We start from the raw sequence: 19059 nt of genomic DNA on the forward strand, positions 1-19059 counted from the left end.
AGCTTGAACCCAGGAAGTGGAGGTTGCAGAGTGGAGATCGCGCCACTGCACTCCAGCACTCCAGCCTGGCGACAGAGCAAGACTCCATCTCAAAAAAAAAAAAAAAAAATAGGTAGAGGAGAGGCTGGGCATGGTGGCTCACACCTTTAATCCTGGTGCTTTGAGAGGCGGAGGTAGGAGAATCGCTTGAGGCCAGGAGTTTGAGACCAGTCTGGACAATATATCAAGATCCCATCTCTACAAAATAAAATTGTTTTAACTTAGCTGGGTGTGGTGGTATGCATCTATAGCCCCAGCTACTTGAGATGGGAAGATTGCTTGAGGTCGAGGCAACAGTGATCTACAATCATGCCACTGCACTCCAGCCTGGGCAACAAAGAGAGACCCTGACTCTTAAAGCGGAAGGAAGATACCTGATGTAAACAAAGGGTACAGAAAAGTGTTGTTGCAGAAAGCGTCCCAAGGAAGTCACATTTACATAGGAATTGGACACAGTATTCTTGAGGCAAAGAGTGTGGAGGAAGATATTCCAGGCAATGGGAACAGAGGTGGCGATGGCTCCATGGCAGAAAACGGTGTGGCAATTCCAGGATCTGATAGGAGGCCTATAAAGCTGGAGCCGAGTGAACAAAGAAGAGAAGATAGAAGACAAGGTGTGAGGTGGTGAGGCAGCCAGGGCCAGATCACATGGGGCCTTGCAGGCCACGGTAATAATCTGGGACTTTAACAATTGGACATCTCTCAGAAGGTTTCAAGCAGGAGAGTGGCATGGTTCTATGAACATTTTTGTGACAACCCTGGCTGCTTTGGAGGCCGCAGTGAAGAACCAGAGGATGGGGGTGTCAGGGTCAGTGTGAGAAAGCTGATGAGTTCCGTTCACCATCAGGTGATGGTGACAGGAAGTAAGAATTGGTGATTGGCTAAATGTGGGAGTCATGGAGAAGTCAAGAATGAGGTCCAGGTACGTTAAAGTATCTTTCCTGCCACAGAAGATTGGGGCAGGTAGAAGAGCTTAAGCTCAGCTAAGAAAGATCAGGGTAGGACCTGAGGTCCTGAAGGATGAGAGGAAGGGCAGGAAGTAGAGAACAGTATTCAAGGGTGTTGGCAAGGTTGAAGGTCCCAAGGTGGGGACAAACTTGGGACTTGTCCTTGGTTCCCCAAGTTTGTCCTTAGCTTCCCAAGTTTGTCCTCAAGTTCCTTTGAGGCTGGATTTGAAGTGCAAGTGGAAGGCTTCTGAAAAGAAGGATTCTGTGTAAGGAAGTTCTACTGGGGATGAATGTGGGGACAGGTTGGTAGGGTGGAATTTGGAGAAAGGACGATCGTGGGGAGGCTGGGACAGTGGTCCAAGGTGGCAGGGGAGAATGGAGCCATGAGGATCAGGATGAGAAAACACATTCAAGCTGGAGTCTACAGGAGCAGGAGATAGGAACTGAGTGCTGGGCCAGGGTGGCTGCGTGGATCCAAGGTCATCACTGAAAGAGAATGAGACGGGAAGGCACTTGGGTCAGTCCCAGGGGGAAAGTCAGGAAGCAGCAAGGTCTGTGGACCAGGAAGCCAGCAGATGCTTAACAAATTCACATGGACACAAACATTCCTCAACATACCCTCCCCACCACCACCAATTTTCCACATCTACCAGAATTCCCAGTTTGCCTCATGTAAGAAAAGAAGCACTGCAATGTGAATCAAAGAAAATGAAAGAAGACCAACTGGCCAGGCCCAGTGGCTTACACCTGTAATCCCAGCACTTTGGGAGGTCGAAGAGAGTGAATCATCTGAGGTCAGGAGTTCAAGACCAGCCTGGCCAACATATAGTGAAACCCTACCAAAAAATTCAAAAATTAGCTGGGCATAGTGGCACATGCCTGTAGTCCCAGCTACTTGGGAAACTGAGGCAGGAAAGAATCACTTGAACCCAAGAGACAGAGGTTGCAGTGAGCTGACATCACGCCACTCCATTCTAGCCTGGGCAACAGAGTCTTGCTCTGTCTCTCAAAAACAAACAAAAGAAGACCAACCAGTCCCTATTCTGAAATTCGCCCTCTAGTGACCTAGAGCCAGTCCCCTGAACTTCCTGGACCTCAGTTTCCCAGATATAAGTCTGAGATGGGCTGGAGAAGCACTCTAAGACTTCTTTCAGCTCTAATAGTCTTTTATTTTATTTTAATTCATTGCAACCTCCACCTCCTGGGTTCAAGCTATTCTCCTGCCTCAGCCTCCCAAGTAACTAGAACTACAAGCATGCACCACCAGGCCCAGCTAATTTTCGTATTTTTAGTAGAGACAGCGTTTCACCATGTTGGCCAAGCTGGTCTCAAACTCCTGACCTGAAGTGATCCACCCGCCTCAGGCTGCCAAAGTGCTGAAATTACAGGCATTAGTCACTGCGCCAGGCCCCAGCTCTAATATTCTATAGCTTGAAAGAAACAAGAACAAGTGAGATGAACTGATGGCTCAACTGACCACTGACAAATAGGGAGGTAAAGCACAGCCAACCTACTCTAAGGAGGCCCCGGCTGGGTATACTCAGCAACCCACTGACTCCTCACTGTCATCTTATGAGGGAGAGACCATTATTATCCCTACTTTAAAGATTAGGAAGCTGAGGCCCACAGTCACACAATTAGGCTGGGATGAACCCAGAAGCTTGCTGACCCCAAAGCTTGTGCTTCAGCTGTAGTGTTGAGCTCACTGCTCCTCAGCCTGGCTGGTGCAAGTCTCACTCAGATTGCAGATCCCCAGGAACAGGGTCCCTTGGCATCCACTGCCATGTGCTCACCAGGTTCTCCAAATGAGCTGTAGGAGCAGGTGCCTGGCCCTAGGCCTTCCCCAGTGAGGCTCCACCTTTGGCCCAGAAGCCCCCAGCCCCCTGCTGCTGACCCTAGGCTTTCCACAGCCCACATGTGCACTTCCTGTTCTGCTCTAGCTCCCACTCACCCAGCACCAACTGTGCAGGTTCAGAAGCCTCTGCTATCACCCCAGCTCCAAGAGCAGGGAGCTGTCCAAAGGCTGAAAAGCAAGAGCCCATGGTCTTGACCCAGAGCCCTCTAGCCCTGCTGCCCCCCAGGACAACCCCAGTCCCCTTACCATGGCCTCTAGGGCCCTAAAGGACTTCCCCTCTGGCCACATGAGTACCACGCCCCAGCCACACTGGAGGAAGAAGAAGCCAATTTTGTTCCCAACATCGGGCCTTCAACCTTGCCAGCCCCCTTGAATGCTGTTCCCCACCCTCCTCCCCTTCCTCTCCTCCTTCAAGACTCCGCTCAAAGGCCACTCCTCAGAGAAACCCTCCCTAGTCACGCTCCGCTCCATTCCCAGTTTTATTTCCTTCAGAGCACTCTGGAATTCAATTGCTGCCTATTCACTTTACTGTCTGTTTCACCCTCTAAAATGTAAGCTCTCTGAAGATAGGTGTCCTTTTCTGTCTTATTCACTGTGGTATTCTTGATGCTTTAACAGTTCTTGGCACAGAGTTAATGCTTGGACCTTATTTATTGAATGAATAAATCCTTCCAGGCACCCATGGTCCACAGAACAAAATCCAAGGCTGGCTCTCCAAACCCAAATGGATATGGTGCCTCCCAACCTCCTCAGCTGTCTCACCCTCAGAGCTCACCTTTCTCCTCTGTTCAATAACTTGGGCTCCCCTATGTATCCCATCCCTCATGCATGCATTTGTCTGCCACAAATTCTGTATCCACCAACCTCTGCTCAAATCTCTTCTCTCTGGAAGCCTTCCCTGACATCAGTCTTGCCACAGCTCCAGGCAGTATCCCTGGACTTTAGCACTAATTGTACTGCACTGAGTCACTTCCCAATGAGGCTGTCCCTACAGACTGTGAGCTTCTTGAGGACAGGGCTCAGTTTGACATGTTCTTGTAGACTCAGAGCCCAGCACTGGGCCTGCATTTAGGCAGGGCTCCAGGAATGTTTATTGGGTAAGGACAACTGCCCTGCAGATGGTTAACCATCTATACAAGTACACATAATGACTAACTTGGGAGTCAGTCAGATGAAGGTTTGGAATCTGGTTCCTCCATTCATTTGCTGTGTGATCCTGGGCAGGTGACTTCCCTCTTTAAGCCTCAGGCTCCTCATCTGTGAAATGGGGGCAGTAACATTGGCTGACAGGAACTTAATTAATCTTTTTTTTTCTTGAGACAGAGTCTCACTTTGACACCCAAGCTGGGTGTGGTGGTGCATGCTTGTAATCCCAGCTACTCAGGGAGCTGAGGCTTGAACCTGGAAGTACACTGGTATGATCTTGGCTCACTGTAACCTCTGCCTCCCGGGTTCAAGCGATTCTCCTGCCTCAGCCTCTCAAGTAGCTGGGATTACAGGCCTGTGCCACCATGCTTGGCTAAGTTTTTGTTTTGTTTTAGTAGAGATGGGATTTCACCATGTTGGCCAGGCTGGTCTCAAACTCCTGCCCTCAAATCATCTGCCTGCCTTGGCCTCCCAAAGTGCTGGGATTACAGGTAGAAGCCACCAGGCATGGCCAGGAACTTAATTAATCTTAACTATAATACTTGCCACCACGCCCTAAGAACAAACATGTTCACTAACTACATCAAGATTTGAGGTTAATAAAAATAAGAAACAGTCTAGATGCCTCCAACAGGACAGTGGCTAAGTAAATTATAATACATTCATACTCAGGAATACTATGCAGTTATGAAAGAGAATGAGACAAGGACATGAAAAGTTCTCCAAGACACTGTTGAGTGAAAAAGCAAGTTGCAGAACGATTTATACAATTTGATAGCATTGATGTAAAACACATACATCTATTTTTTTTGTTATTATTCTTTTCTTTTTTCATCTATTTTTAAAACTAAATATTTTCTATGGTGCACAAGTATTAAGCAAATGTAGAAGAAATAGTCTGGAAAGTAATTAATTATAACCTCTTCTGTAATGACTTTAGTTTTTATAATGAGATATACTTGTTTTTTTGAAGAGGGGGTCGGGTTTGTTTTTTTCTTTTGCCAGAGTCATCTCACTCTGTCAAGCAGGCTGGAGTGCAGTGGTACAATCTCAGCTAACTGCGAATTCCACCTCCCAGCAAGCAATGCTCCCAACTCAGCCTCCTGTGTAGCTGAGACCACAGGCACACACTACCATACCGGCTAATTTTTGTATCTTTTGGTAGAGACAGGATTTCATCATGTTGCAGGGGATGGTCTTGAACTCCTGGACTCAAGCGATCCTCCCTCCTCAGCCTCCCTACATGCTGGGATTACAGGCATGAGCCACTGCGCCTGGTCTCATTTTTTAAATTAAAATTAGAACATACTAAATGATACACTGCAGAAAATCAAACAAATGATTATCACAAAAGTGAGAATTGTAGTTACCTCCAGCAGGGAGAAAGGAGTATGTCTGAGAAGGGACACGCAGAAGTGGAGCTTATGGGTGCCTTTGACGTCTCCACCCAAGTGGTGAGTGCACATACGTTTGCTCCATCAAGAGTCATTAAACTACCAGGTGCTGTGGCTCACACCTGTAATCCCAGCACTTTGGGAGGCTGAGGCTGGATCACTTGAAGCCAGGAGTTTGAGACAGCCTGGCCAACATGGTGAAATCCTGTTTCTGCTAAAAATACAAAAAATTAGCTGGGCGCATGCTTGTAATCCCAGCTACTCAGGAGGCTGAAGCTTGAACCTGGAAGGCAGAGGTTGCAGTGAGCCAAGACTGCGCCACTGCACTCCAGCCTGGGCAACAGAGCAAGACTCTGTCTCAACAAAAAAAGGAAAAATTCATTAAACTGTACATTAACATCTTGTCCAATGACTGTGCGCTTCCTGTGGGCAGGGGCAGAGTCATGCTGACTGCCATATCATCTGTTTCCCCACCCCCATTTCACTGCCCAGAAACAGACTTAATATCCCAGAAACAGACTTAATATCAACAGGGAACGCCCATAGCAGCAGCGCTCAGAGGGGCCAAGGCCGCTGTCCAGGGTACTAACGACCCAACGCTGGCCACAGAGAAGGCCAGCCAAGCGAGCCAGTTTCAAGATGCCTCATTCCAAAGGGCCTCTGCCCACCTCAACTCCTCTCTCCCCATCCCCTTCACTCACTTCCTCCAAGCTGGCTGCCTTTCTGTTCCTGCAATCCACACCCGCACTTCCTCTTGCCTCAGGACTTTTGCTCTTGTCCTTCCTCCTGCCTGACGCAGGAGGTGTTCCCATGGCTTGTCCCCTTACTGATTCCAGAATTACACTTAAACACCCCCTCCACAGACACCTTTTGATCATCCTACCTCACATGGCCCTTCTCATCACTATGTCCTCTACCAGACTGCACTTTCTTCTAGCACTTTTTGCTGTCTCACCTTCAAGCTTCCATGTGTCACGTGCTTGTTTATTTTCCCCCAACCTGAATGTTTATGCCAGCACAGGGAGCATGTGTGTCCCATTATTTCTCATCCTGTCTTTTAGAAGGATCCCAGGTGCACAAAATTGGATTAATCATAATCCTTGGTTCATGGTGTATTCCCATCACTAGGCTGGACGGAGCCCTCTTTCTCTATACATTCACTTGTTGTTTTACTTATTTTTAATAATGAGTTAATGTGAACCCACATTAAACATTCCGATTAGAACATAATAATAATCATACTAGCTTGTAGTCTGTCCTGTTCACCACTGTGTCTCCAGACCTGCAGCCCAGGAGGTGCTTGGTATTGATTTATTGAAGAAACTGACAGAGGGGTAATGACCTTCACACCCTGCAAAAGGGAGTGAATGGGAACACCCACCTGTCCTCACAAGGTGGGAGAAGAAGGCAAAGGCCAGGCCCTCCACTCAGCTCCCCTGTTCTCCCCTGATGCTCCACTCCTGCTCAGCATGGGCAAGAGCTTCTTCCACATGATTCAGTTCCACACTTTCAGGAAGGACCCACTGTGCCAGATCCTGTGCCAGAAGCTGGGGACACAGGGCAGCTCAGCTTGGCCATGCTCCTGGGGAGCTCTCAAGCCTTGATGCCCCAGGCCCCTAGACCATCCCACTACTCTACTAAGTAACAAAGCAGCTACATGGCACCTACTCGTTGCAGGCATGTGCTACATGCATTCTCTGTATCATTTTTTGGCATCTTCCCAACTATCCACTAAAGCAGGGGCTGTTATTATCCACCCCCTTTTCAGAGGAGCATCCCAAGGTGAATCAGAGAGGGCAAGGACTTGCCCAAAGTCAGTCATGGGCAAGCTGATTCCAGAGCCTAACTCCCCTTGCCCCAGGCCTTGCTGTTACACTGATCATATGCATGTTTCTCTTCCTCCAAAGTCCGTGAGGTCCTGGGCCTCTTGCATCTCTGCAAAAGCAACTGAGGATAGCTAAAAAGGTGTCACATAAATAGGTAGTTAGGTCCCAGCTGCAGGACTAGCTATGACCTTTGTGTCACTTGGCCCATGTGTCACATTCCTGAGGGGATGAAATTAAAACAACATGTGTATTTTCTACTTTATAGTTAAGTGACACTGCCAGACCATATCACCTGTAAGATACTATGAATTTTATTTTAATAAATCCTGAATTGACCTTATAAATATCAGTTAATGTGGTATTTTATTGTTGTCATTGCTAACAATGGATGGGCAGGATTCAGAGAGGAGAAGAGCAAGAGGGAAGGGCATGGCCATTTGTCAGGTGACACTGCATTTTGTATGTTCTCTTTCCCTAACCCCTATGAGGTAGTAGTTATGACCCAGAGGAGGAAATAAGGCTCAGACACGAGAAGCCCCCTTCCTGGGGTACCCCTTATACAGAGGCAGGCAAGGTTCCTGAGCATCTCCAACAGAGCTTGATCCCTAGCAGTGGGCTCTTGATAAACATTTATGAATGGAACTAATTCAAAGGGCCAGCCAGAATCACAGTCCTGGCTCTGCCTCTCACTGGCTAGAGATCTTAGGCAAGTCACTTCCCTTCTCTGAGCCTCAATGTCCCCATCAGCAAAGTGGGAATAATAAAAATGCCTACACCCTAGGGTGGTCAGAGGTCAGCAGGAGCACAGGCTGAGAACCTAGCACACAGAAGGCAGTACATAAGCAGCTGCCAGAATGGTTCCACTTCCAGTGAGGGAACGGCATGCGTGAAGGATGGTAACAGGCTAGCAGTCAGTCCAAGAGGACTCACAGGAGGGGCTGCTGGAGCCAGATGGAAAGGGACTCCCAAATCTGTGCCTGGATCCCTTCTCAAGGCAGGCAGTGGGAAACCTGGACGTGTTCTGAACTCTAAAGAACAGCCCCTGTCCAGGGGGCCCTTCCTCAGGCAGCCAGGGAGGTGGTGAAATGGTCTTTGCAGGAGAAGCATTCCCTGATCTCTTGCCCCCTCTTCATCCTTCACCCCCAAAGCCCTCACCTCTTTCCAGGTTTTCTGGCCTTGGCCTGAATCCCATACTCCTCAGCCAATCCTGCCAACCTCATCTCCATCCCAGGACCCAGCCCTGCCCCAGCTGACACCGGGTTCTTGTGGTCATACCCTGGTCTTTCCCAAATAGCCCAGAGGGACCTTTCTGTCTTCTATTAGGAAGGCCTTGTGCTAATTGGAAAACTTTTGTCTAAAGGTAATATCAAAAATTCAAAACTGGTGAAAAATAAGCGCTGTTTCAGGTATAAGCAAGCATATGGCATATGGGTAAATAAATGGATCTGTACACACCTTTGAAACACAAATGGCGTCTTCCCACATCAGAGGGATCTCTCTAACACAGAGATCCTCACTCCCCTCAGCAAACCAGTTGCTGTGAGGCCACAGGTGGGGAACTGTGAAAGCTGCACTAATGTAGAGCTTGTTGGTGTAGGGTGGGGATAACTGGTCCTAGGTGTAGGATGAAGGCTTGAAAAGGACACCCATGGTCATCCTGAGATCCTCCTCCTCGTCCAAGTGCTCCCATCTGTCAACTTCCCCTCAATTCAACCCAAAGTTGTCTGAATCCCTCTTCTCCTCCCCCTATGCCTCCCATCCAGGACTTGCTCCTCCCCTCTCCCCACCGTAGCCTGTAGTGTTGCACAGGTTCTTCCTCACTTGCTCCAAAAATGTCTCTTGAATCCCATCTGTGTGGCAGGCAATGAGCCAGGGACCAGTGATGTCATGGACCCTGCTCTGGGGAGTTGACAATGGACATGGAGCCGGCGTCTTGAATCCACACCCCATATTCCTTAAAGCATGATTCTGGTCAGGCCTCTCTCCTGCCCAGACCAAGAGCAAAAGTCTTAGCACACTTGACCTGCCCATATCTGCAGCTTCACCTTCCCAAGCCACCACAAGGTGAGAGGCGGGGCAATCATGTTCCCCAGCATGAAGATCCTGCCCCAAACTCCCTCCCTAGGAGACAGAGGAACTTGGGCTTTCAAGGCAACATAATCCACAGAGGAGGCTGTAAACACCCTTGGAGCAGCTCACTTTTCATGGGAAACCAAGGCTCAAGGCCGGCAAGTGACTTGAGCAAAGGCATACAGCATGTCTGTGGCAGACAGACGGGCTTTGCCCCTTAGTTCCCAGCTCTATCTCTGTGAGTGTAGACTCGCCTAGACACTGACACTACTAAGAGAGCGAAGAGGGGCTTAAGAACCTTTTTCTGCATGTTCTGCTGATGTTCCAAGGACCCAAGCCTCCGCTCCTTTCTATAGCTGTGTGAGGGGGGATGAACCAAAAGAGATGGGGCTGAGACAAGGGATGTGGGGCACAGGCAGGGTAGAAAAAGATGGAGTAAAAAGCATGCAGCAGGGCAGAGAAAAGAGGGGTGTGGGGAAAGAGTAACTGGGGACTATAAAGGTGGAACAGAGAAGTATATGGAGGTTTATCCCTAGAGGGAAAGGCAGCAATAAAGGAAAGAGAGTCAGAGTCAAACAGACAGAGATAGGAAGATGCAGATAAAGAGGCAGAGAGAGAGAACAGCAGAAAGAGAGACAAAGAAAACGAGAGAAAAGAAAGAGGGAGGGAGAGAGGGAGGGAGGGAGGGAGGGAGGGGGAAGAGCAAGCTGAGGTGGGGCCACCAGGGCCTTCTGTAAATTGCTTCCCAGTATCCTCTCCTCTGCCCCTCACACCAGCAGTCCGGCAGGGTGTGTGGTGTCATCCCCATTCCTGAAGGGGCTGCTCCGGGCAGAGAGCTGAGACTGACGCATGGGAAGGTGTCCAGCTCCAAGCCCTCTCTTCACCTGAACCCAGCTGCCTCCCAGAGAAAAGGGCCAAGTTCAGTGTGGAAGGGGCAGGAACAGGCCCTGAGGGACTAAGAACTGAAGTGCTGCAACCAGGGGCAGAGGGGCTGGGGTCTGTCTGCCCTTTCCAGTGCCTGGTGCCCACAGACACCTTACCTGTTCTTGTTCCCTGCTGGCTACTGAGGAACAGGCTTTGGCTATCCTGACTTTAGCTAATATCTCCCTCAACCTATGACCATCATCTCCCTATCTGGCCACCCCAACGCCCTCCTGAACCTCCTCCTGCCCAACACTGTGCTCCCCAAGACCACCCATCCCGAGCCCACCTTTCTGCTCCCCTGCAGTTTTGGGGTTAGGGAAGGGAGCACAGAGGCCTAGATGGGGGGTGGAGGGCTTGGTGGATTATTGAAGATGTGTGGGCACTGCGGCTGACATGGATGAGGAGGAAGAGGAGGGGGTCTTGGTGATGGACGATGCTGATTCTGCGGTGGGGGGAATGGCAGGGGAGGGGGTGGAGAGGGCTGGGGGAGGGGTGGTGAGGAAGCAGGTTGGGGGGGAGCAGGACCAGGCTCACATTTGGCATTCAGGGCAGCTGACAATAAAAATGCTTTATTGCCAAGAAACTGGATCGATCGGGGCTGGAGGGGGCCGGCAGGGGGGACGCGGAGGGCTCAGCGCAGAGGCCGGCGGCCGGCCTTCGCAGCGACCAGGGCCCGAGCCGCCCTCCCCCCTGCGCCCCCCTCCCCGCCTCCTGCCCTTTCTCTCTCCTGCAGCCACCGCTTAGTTCTTATTATATTTTTTCTTATATATTTTTTCCCCCAGCTTCTGCTCCCGTTGTTTTTTTTTTTTTTTTTTTTAATTTTTTTTAAAACTCGCTGCACTCCCAATGCCGCAGGCGGGGTGGGGGTGGGGTGGGGGCGTCTGCCTGGGCCAGGCCCCTATCCACCGGGTGCCCAGATCTGCTGGCTCTGGGATGAGCCCCACTTTGCCTCCATATCCCCCAATCCAACCAGGCTCCTCCTAGAGCCTGTCTTCTGTGGGTGACCACCTCCCCCTGCCAGCCCTCCTACGGGCCTCCTTCCAACCTCAGAGCACCCACACACACACATCCGTGGTGGGCTGAGAGCCCTGGTCAGGCCTTCCTCCCCTCCCCCCTACCTGGCCCCCTGCTCACTCCTGGAGCCATTTGGCTGATGGTCAGAACTGTCCGTCAAGGGGACTCTGAGCCCCTGGGGACCCAGATGGGAGGAGGGAGGGTGAGAGGTCGGGGGTCAGGCCGCATCCCCTCAGCTGGTCTCTTTCCCCTCCCCCTTCCTAACAAAGGGAGCATTGGCCTGATGCTGGCGGGATGGCCTGGTACTTAGGGAAGCGGGGAGGAGAGGGGCTGTGGGGATGGCCATGGGCAGGAGGTGGGGGTGGGGGCCGCCTGCCCCTCCTCTGCCCTCCCCCTCGGGTCAAGGCTAAGGTGATTCCTCAACCTCTCGGAGGCTGGGCTGGGAGGAGAAGAGGATCTGAACAGACAAAGAACTGGAGCCCTGGGGAGCTGGGGGCCGGAGGGATGCACCTGGGACCCGGGCAGTCCTGGCTGAGGGAGGGGCAGCAGGCACCCCTCTGGCCCTGCTCTCACCCTCCGAATGGCCCTGCCCCCTATCTGCACCAATCCCTACAGATCCCAGAGCCATACAGACCTTCTAGCTTGGGCAGGGTTGGATGGGAGTGGGGGGAAACTGAGGATCAGAGAGGAGAGACAGCCCAGGCCCAGGGTTCTCAACACTGTCCCAGAGACTCTCCCCTCACTTCTCTTCCTACTAAGGGAAGACTTCTTCCTTTCCTGCCTTCCCCACCCAGGTCAGGGGAGGTTTGGTGGGGGCAGATGGTAGAAGGTTCTATGGAGAGGAAAGAGGACGCTGAGGTAAAAGTGAGGCTAAGTGTTCTCCTCTCTTAGACCAGTGGGGAAGGGAAGGAGCCAGAAGAAAAAGAGTCTAAATGTGACCTCTAGCACTGGCCTGGCACAGCTGTGGGAAGAAACTTAACATCTGTTGGAAAGGGCAGGAAACCGACATAGACAGGGTGCTCCTGAGTTCCTGGCTAGCAGTGGCTGGGGAAGAGGCCTTCAGACAGTTTCCCCTTTTGCCCATGACCACAGTGAAGGAGGTGGATTCACAAGCCACCCATGACATTGCATCAGGGCCTCCCACCTACCCAGTCTGACAACAGGAGATAAAAGGTAGCTGAGGCAATGAACAGCTGTGAGCCCCCATGCCCACAGGGATAAGGAGCCTCCAAAGAAATGGGCAGATCTTTTATGCTTTAAATTCTCCTATGAAGGCTGAGGTGGCTCTTGGAGAGAGGGCCGCAGCCAACAAGAGGGGGAGGATAAGGCAGGCCTTTTTTGTGGGGGTGGGATAGGCTCACACATGACCCCACAGCCTACCAAGAAGGACCCAGATGGGCAGAGGACTATAGGGGTCCTGGCTGCCCTCCCCTAAATCTCCCCTCCCTTCTCTCCCTCTCTCTTTCTCAGCTGGCTATCGACCGAGGCTGTGACATGGTGGATCAATACGGCAGGGATATAAAGCCGGCTGGCTGACTGCCTGCCTCTCCCTCTCTCTCTCTCTCCCTTGCTTGCCTTGCTTCCTTTTCCAGGAGCTGCACCCAGGTCCCCTACCATCATGTACCCCTTACCTAGGCCTCTGAGGGGCCAGGCACCCCCCATCACTTCCCTACAGCGGGAGAGCTTAGGGAGGCTGAGAGCTTGGACAGCCAGGAGAGGGGGTGAGTATGGGAGTGGGCAGGGAAGCAGATGGGGATGGGGGCACACTTGCAGGTAAGGGGGTTGGGATAAATTGAGGGACAGGCCACCTGGGAGAAAGCAGGCATCCCCTCAGTTGGGAGCAGCTCAGGGAGATGGGGCCCTTTGAAGGTGTGTGATGGACAGAGCTCTTGGAGGTGGGCAGGGGGCACCTGGGGGTCCAGGGAAACACTGTCCTGAGCCCATGAAGCAGGGGAAGGTCTGGAGGGTGCTGGGGTAGGCTACAGTGAATGGATGCAAAGAACAGTGGGGCAACCCCTCAGGCCAGCCTGCGCCCACCCTCAGAGCTGCCGGCTGCCCCCACAAGCTGCCTTGGCCTCACCCCAGGGTCTGGCCTGCACATGTGTGGTGGGAGTGGGAGGCTTGTGAGGCTTCAGACAGGAGGTTCCATGGAGAGGTCTGTGATGTGCAAGCTACCATGTACGTAAGGTGTGTATGTGTCCTCAGGCTCTGCTGCGGGACTCTGGGACTGCACACACCCAAGCGTCTTGGCCCCTAAGTCATGTGTGTATGTGACCATGAGTTCATGGATGTATCCCAGGAGCACAGGGTGGCTGTGTATGCACTTACACGAGTGTCTCCCTGACCCTCGGTATCCCTAAGTCTCTGTCTGTCCCTTGGGGCTGTATTCCAGGAGCACCTCAGGGATCCCCCCGTCCCTAGGTAATGGGGTGGCTATGTGTTCCCATGTCCTCTGGGGAGTCTGTGTGTGTTGGCGTGTGTGTTCCCCTGCCAGAACGTGGCTGAGCACGGATGTTGCTGCACGTGAGCCTCCATAGGTCCCATGTGGATCCGTGCCTGTGCCTGTGGGCCTCTGTGTGTGCTTCAGGGATCTGCGTCATGGTCTCTGGGTGTACTGGAAGCGCTTTCTCCTCATGAGTGTTGGAGAGTCCATGTGGTTTCTCTGTATGTCTACATGTTGCTGTGTGTCCCTGTGTGCCGATGGCCGAGTGTGTTTCCACAAGTGGGCTAGAGGCTTTGGGTGTGTCCCTGTGTGTGTCATGGTGACTCTGTGTACACGGCAGGGTGTGTGTGTGTAGAAGCTACAACCCTGTCTCTGAGTGGGGGAGGGTGGTGAGGCAGCAGGGGCTGCCACAGAGACACAGGCTAGTCCGTTTTATCACTACATCATCTCCAAATCCCAATGTTCAGGCCTGTCTGCCTTCTTTCCCTTCCCTGCCAGAGACCCCAGACCCCTGCCAGGATGGATGGCCCAGGTCCCCACCTCCCCCCGCACCTTGGGCAGGCTGTACTTCTGTTCCTCAACACCCCTGCTTGGTGGATGCCACCTCAACTCCACCAAGCGACCTCCGTCCCTCCCAACCCCCCCAGCGCCACCCGCTCCCCCCACCCTCCCCCCACCACAAGTCCAGTCCAACCCAGACAAAAGCAATTACTCCAGAGGTAGGATGTGAGTGTGGGTGTTGGAAACAGGAAAAAAGGGGGGGCAGAGAGGGGGAGCGAGAGAGACACACACAGAGGCAGGGATGGACAGGCAGAGACCCTGAGACATGAGAAGAGAAAGAGATCGGCAGAGTGAGAGACAGAGGGACACACAGAGAGGCGCACAGAGAAGCAGAGACAGAAGATGAAAGAGACTAGAAGGGACACAGACACCAAAACCAGGAGGCAAAGGCAGAGAAAAAGAGTAGAGGAAGGGCAAATGCAGAGAGCATGATAGAGAGACAGAGACAGAGACCAGAGAGACAGAGAGAGAAACAGAGAAAGAGCACACAACAGGGCGGAAAACCCAGTGATGGAGCCACATGGGGAGAAGACACAGATAAAGAGAGAACGGGAGCCAGAGGCAGGGAGAACTAGAAAGGGCAATGCACAGAGAGGAACAGAAAGGCTGAGTGAGAGTGAGAGACAGAAAGGAGACCAGAGAGATAAAAGACAGACGGCAGATAGTGGTGGAGGGGAGTTGGTAATGCACTAGAGACTCTGAGATAGCAAAGCTAGAGAGAAGCTGAAGGGGGACCATGTCCAAAGTGATCTCTCTCTACCCCCACCTCCTGCGTGTGCATGCGGGTGCGCACGCACACACGCGCGCACACACACACACACACTTCTCCCCATTCCGCAGGCCAGAAGTCAGGGATGCTAAAGCCTTTTCCATGTTCCTCTGGGCCCCTGTGAGCCAGGGTGGGGAGGGGACAGGATGAATGGACAGGGATGATCTCAAATAGCTTCAGGGACCAGCCAGAGCCAACTGGGACCTGATCACAGGGACAGGGGGAGCAGTGCATCCCTCCTTACCACACACTACCACCTCACCCTCCACACACACCAGGGCCCTGGTCAAGTTCCTCGTACTCTGCCAGGCATGGCCAGCTTGGGGGGTGGGGGCCAGGTGTGAGGTCCTTACTTCCTGCCCCACAGTCCTGCCCACCTGCCTCGGCTGCAGCTGCCTTGCACTGTTTTTTCTTTCTCATTGTCCCCTGCCGTCATACCGGCCACCTTCATCTCTCTCTGATGCACTCTCATGAGTTCAGCTCCAAAGCACACACTCTCTCTTTCTCTCTGTTCCTTTCTGTCTCTGAGTCCCTTACTCTGCTTTCCTGCCTCTGACTTTTCCGTTGCTCCCTCTTCCTCTTGGCACCTCTCCAGTTGCTCCATCCCCCTCTGTGTCTCTGTCTGGAGGTGCGTGCTCTCTGGGTCTCCCTCTCCCCCCACTCCATCTGGTATATTCTAGATTTCCCTTTCTTAGACATCCCTCCAGCCCCTATCCACCTCATGCCCAAGAAAACTAAGGGTGGGCACAGTGGTCTTAGCCTTGTACCTGTAGGCCCGGCTACACAGGAGGCTGAGGCAGGAGGATTACTTGAGAGTTCAAGAAAAGCAAGGGTGGATCACTGTGTAAGGGACCTCAGAAGCTGTCCTGGAGTAGCCAGGAGCAGGTAAATACCTCCTTTCTTGTTTTTCTCTCAAGCACCTTTTTTCCTCCTCTCTTTCCTTCCCCGGCCTCACACCCACACCAGACCTGATCTCTGGATCTCCCTGATCTCCAGATCTCAGTGTGGCTCTCTCTGGAGACAAAAGCTAAGACTCAACCCACAGGCAACACTAAATACAGAGATCCAGCTCAGAGGAAAAAGGAGGTGACCAGGGAGGAATGGAGAGGCCAAGACATATAATGAAGACCAGGAAAAGGAAGAAAGAGGATGCTGGGGCTGGAGCCAAAAGGAGAGGAAGAGGAAAGGAAGGAAACCCAGGAGTGGAGACCCAGCAGGGCATCGTGAGCACAACCACCATGGAGTGGGAGTGGGGTGCGCATCAAGATTTCTAACAAGCGCAGCTGAAAACATCCAGGGTCGTTCTCTGAGGCCTTCTCTCTGCCTACCAGTCCTGACCAGTGCTTTGAAGAACCCTGCAGAATGTCTCTCTATTTGAAGTTAGAGCCAAATGCCTGCTCTTGGCACCTGGGGCTCCATGCTTACTAGGATGGTTGGCATTTGACCTTCATTTGCTATGGGACTGTCAGGGATTCCAGAACCCACTGGTCCCCAAACTAGCTCAGAGTTCAAGCCATTTTTACCTTCTACACATTTGTAATCCCCACCCCATGGCTGACAAATATTCCCAGTCCACAGCTATCTCCACCCACCCAGTGACAGAGCCCAGGCAGCCAAAAGGATCAAGCAATCTTTTGCCACCTCCCAGCAAACCATAATGGTGAACAGCCCCTCACATCTGGACTCCACATTCAGCGAGAGTGGCTCTGCCCACCGCCCAGATCACACAGCTGCAATTTACAGACCACCCTATGGGTCCCACCCCACAGCCATAGCCACCAGTATCCAAGAGCTGCCTCTACAATGAAGCTCTGTCCCAGCCCAGCCCATCCTTCAAGCCCTATATGGAACAGCACACACCCTATTCCTCTAGCCAAAGCCCTCCAGGTGCAATTCAGAAGGAGGCAGACTAGGCCTGGAGCATGTGGACAAGTTCCTGATGTCACTCCCTGGCTTCTCCAGCTTGTCTGTGGAACCTGACTGCCCTGAAGGGCCGAACCTCTGATCTCAGGGCAGCCCTCCATCACACCTCTACTCTTGCCCATGAGACAATGTCTCCAGAGGCTAAACATCCTCCTCATGCAGCCCTGGGTTCTGTTCCTTCCATGTCACCTCACAGACCCAGGATGGAAGCCTTTCACCCAGACCGAAGCTTCTGCTTCTGAAACATTCAGGACTCTCTCGGAGTGTGTGAGCACCCTGGGGCACATCCCTGCTGCTTATGTCTGAGTTACCTCTGAGACCCCAGGACCACTCCACATCGAAGGCCATTGTGTCTTTTTGCAGAAGGATGGAAGATTAGAAGGGAAAGAAATACAAAGTGGTACCATGGCCCTGCTCCTGCCCTGGCACTTGGAAGGCACCAGATACCCAGGGGACTGTAGCTGGCTGTGAGGATTCTGAGGCCAGGTCAGCATCCATGGTCCCCAATAGTGAGTAAGAGTCCAGTTTTAGCCCACACCCCTTCCCATCCACCTGAAATGTAACTTAGCCCTCGGCTTCTCCTTACCTTTCAGGAGTTCTCCCCTTACCCCCAAAGAATTCCTGAGGTCCCCCTAGGCCGGTAAGTCTGTCTCTCCCCTAACCCAGCACCCTGTAGCCCCTGGTTCAAGTTGATAGTATCTGTGCCCAAGCCCCCACCAGCCTGAAAGCCCCTCAAAGGCCACACAGATCTCCCACCTCTCTGCATCTCCAGATGTTGGTACAAGGCCTAGCACAGAAGGAATCCCAGAAAATGTTGGCTGAAGGAATAAATGGATGGATCTGGGTTTATGTGTCTGTTTGCTCACTTATTTATTCATTCAACTCATGCTTGCTGAGCACTTACACTGGGCCAGGGACTGAGTGTAGACAGACATGTTAGACAGAGAGGTCCCCTTGCCATGAAGCTTCTGGGGGCAGACACTAACCATATAGAATATAATCAGATATGGTGATAGTGCTCAGGAGGGAAAAGGGGGCATCATCCAGCCAAGGGGTCAGGAAAGGCCCTCAGAGTTGGGGATCCTTAGATGGAGAGCTGAGGAGGTAAAGAAGTGAACTCAACGCAGAGTAGAAAGAAGGCCCTGGCATGGGTAGGAGGAGAATTTGAAAGAAGGACCAGAAGAGGAGAGGGAGAAGAGGAAGGGGAGTCACATGGGAGCATGGGCAGCAGAGGCTACCACCACCCCACAGCTGGGAGGGGGTTCTCTCACTCATCTTGGGGCTCCGGCTCCCATGCAGAGCATTGAGGAGGCCTCCAGACATGTTTGGGGGAACACTCACCTTCCAAGTGTGACTATAAAGGAAAGACAGAGCAGGTGTTTATTGTAGTTGTTATTTGACAACAAAACTACACACCTGGCCGGGCGCAGTGGCTCACGCCTATAATCCCAGCACTTTGGGAGGTCGAGGCAGGCCGGTTTTTTAGTAGAAACCCCGTCTCTACTAAAAATACAAAAATTAGCTTGGCATGGTGGTGCGCGCCTGTAGCCTCAGCTACTCGGGAGGCTGAGGCAGGAGAATTGCTTGAACCCAGAAGGCGGAGGTTGCGGTGAGCCGAGATCGTGCCATTGCACTCCAGTCTGGGTAACAACAGTGAAACTCCATCTCAAAAAAAAAAAAAAAAACTATACACCTAAAAGACTATGGCTTCCTTCAAATATTTCTCCTCAGGAGGCTGAACTTTTTCTTCAACCTTCTGACTTTTGGCAACAGCCTTCAAGGCCAGTTTACAAACTCCATCAACAAAGCATCTCTCTAGTGTATAATTGTCTCCAGTTTCTATTGAAAAATCAAGTGACCCCAGTATTATCCAAATCCTTCATTGCTAAATTCATCAGATCTACTGCTAAATCAAACTTCGAGTGGTCTCCAAAATCAAATTCATTCCCAAAGTGCAAAAATTTGCCACTCTGTGGAGATACCAAAAACTATGGTGGGTTCTGGTGAGGTACAATAATGAGAGCTTTAAGTTCAGGCAAACCCAGGTCCAAATTCTGACTCTATTGCTTACATGTTGGGTGACTACAGGAAAGTTGCCTTCATGCTCTGTGCCTCAGTTTCTTTCTCTTTTAACAGTTGCCAACACTC

General features: G+C 51.9%; 1 protein-coding gene and 1 long non-coding RNA gene across 7 annotated transcripts in view; one reads left to right on the plus strand and one right to left on the minus strand.

The window, feature by feature from the left end:
* The window catches only part of POU2F2 (POU class 2 homeobox 2), an 84011-nt gene that overhangs the window by 46098 nt on the left and 18854 nt on the right, over positions 1-19059 (minus strand). The window lies entirely within an intron of this gene.
* On the plus strand, positions 12762-17758 carry LOC118150132 (uncharacterized). The gene is made up of 2 exons (XR_004738017.2): positions 12762-12936; positions 15955-17758. It is a non-coding gene; the product is annotated as an uncharacterized LOC118150132 (long non-coding RNA).

The sequence above is a fragment of the Callithrix jacchus genome, chromosome 22 (genome assembly GCF_049354715.1).
Source record: "Callithrix jacchus isolate 240 chromosome 22, calJac240_pri, whole genome shotgun sequence".
NCBI lineage: Eukaryota > Metazoa > Chordata > Mammalia > Primates > Cebidae > Callithrix > Callithrix jacchus.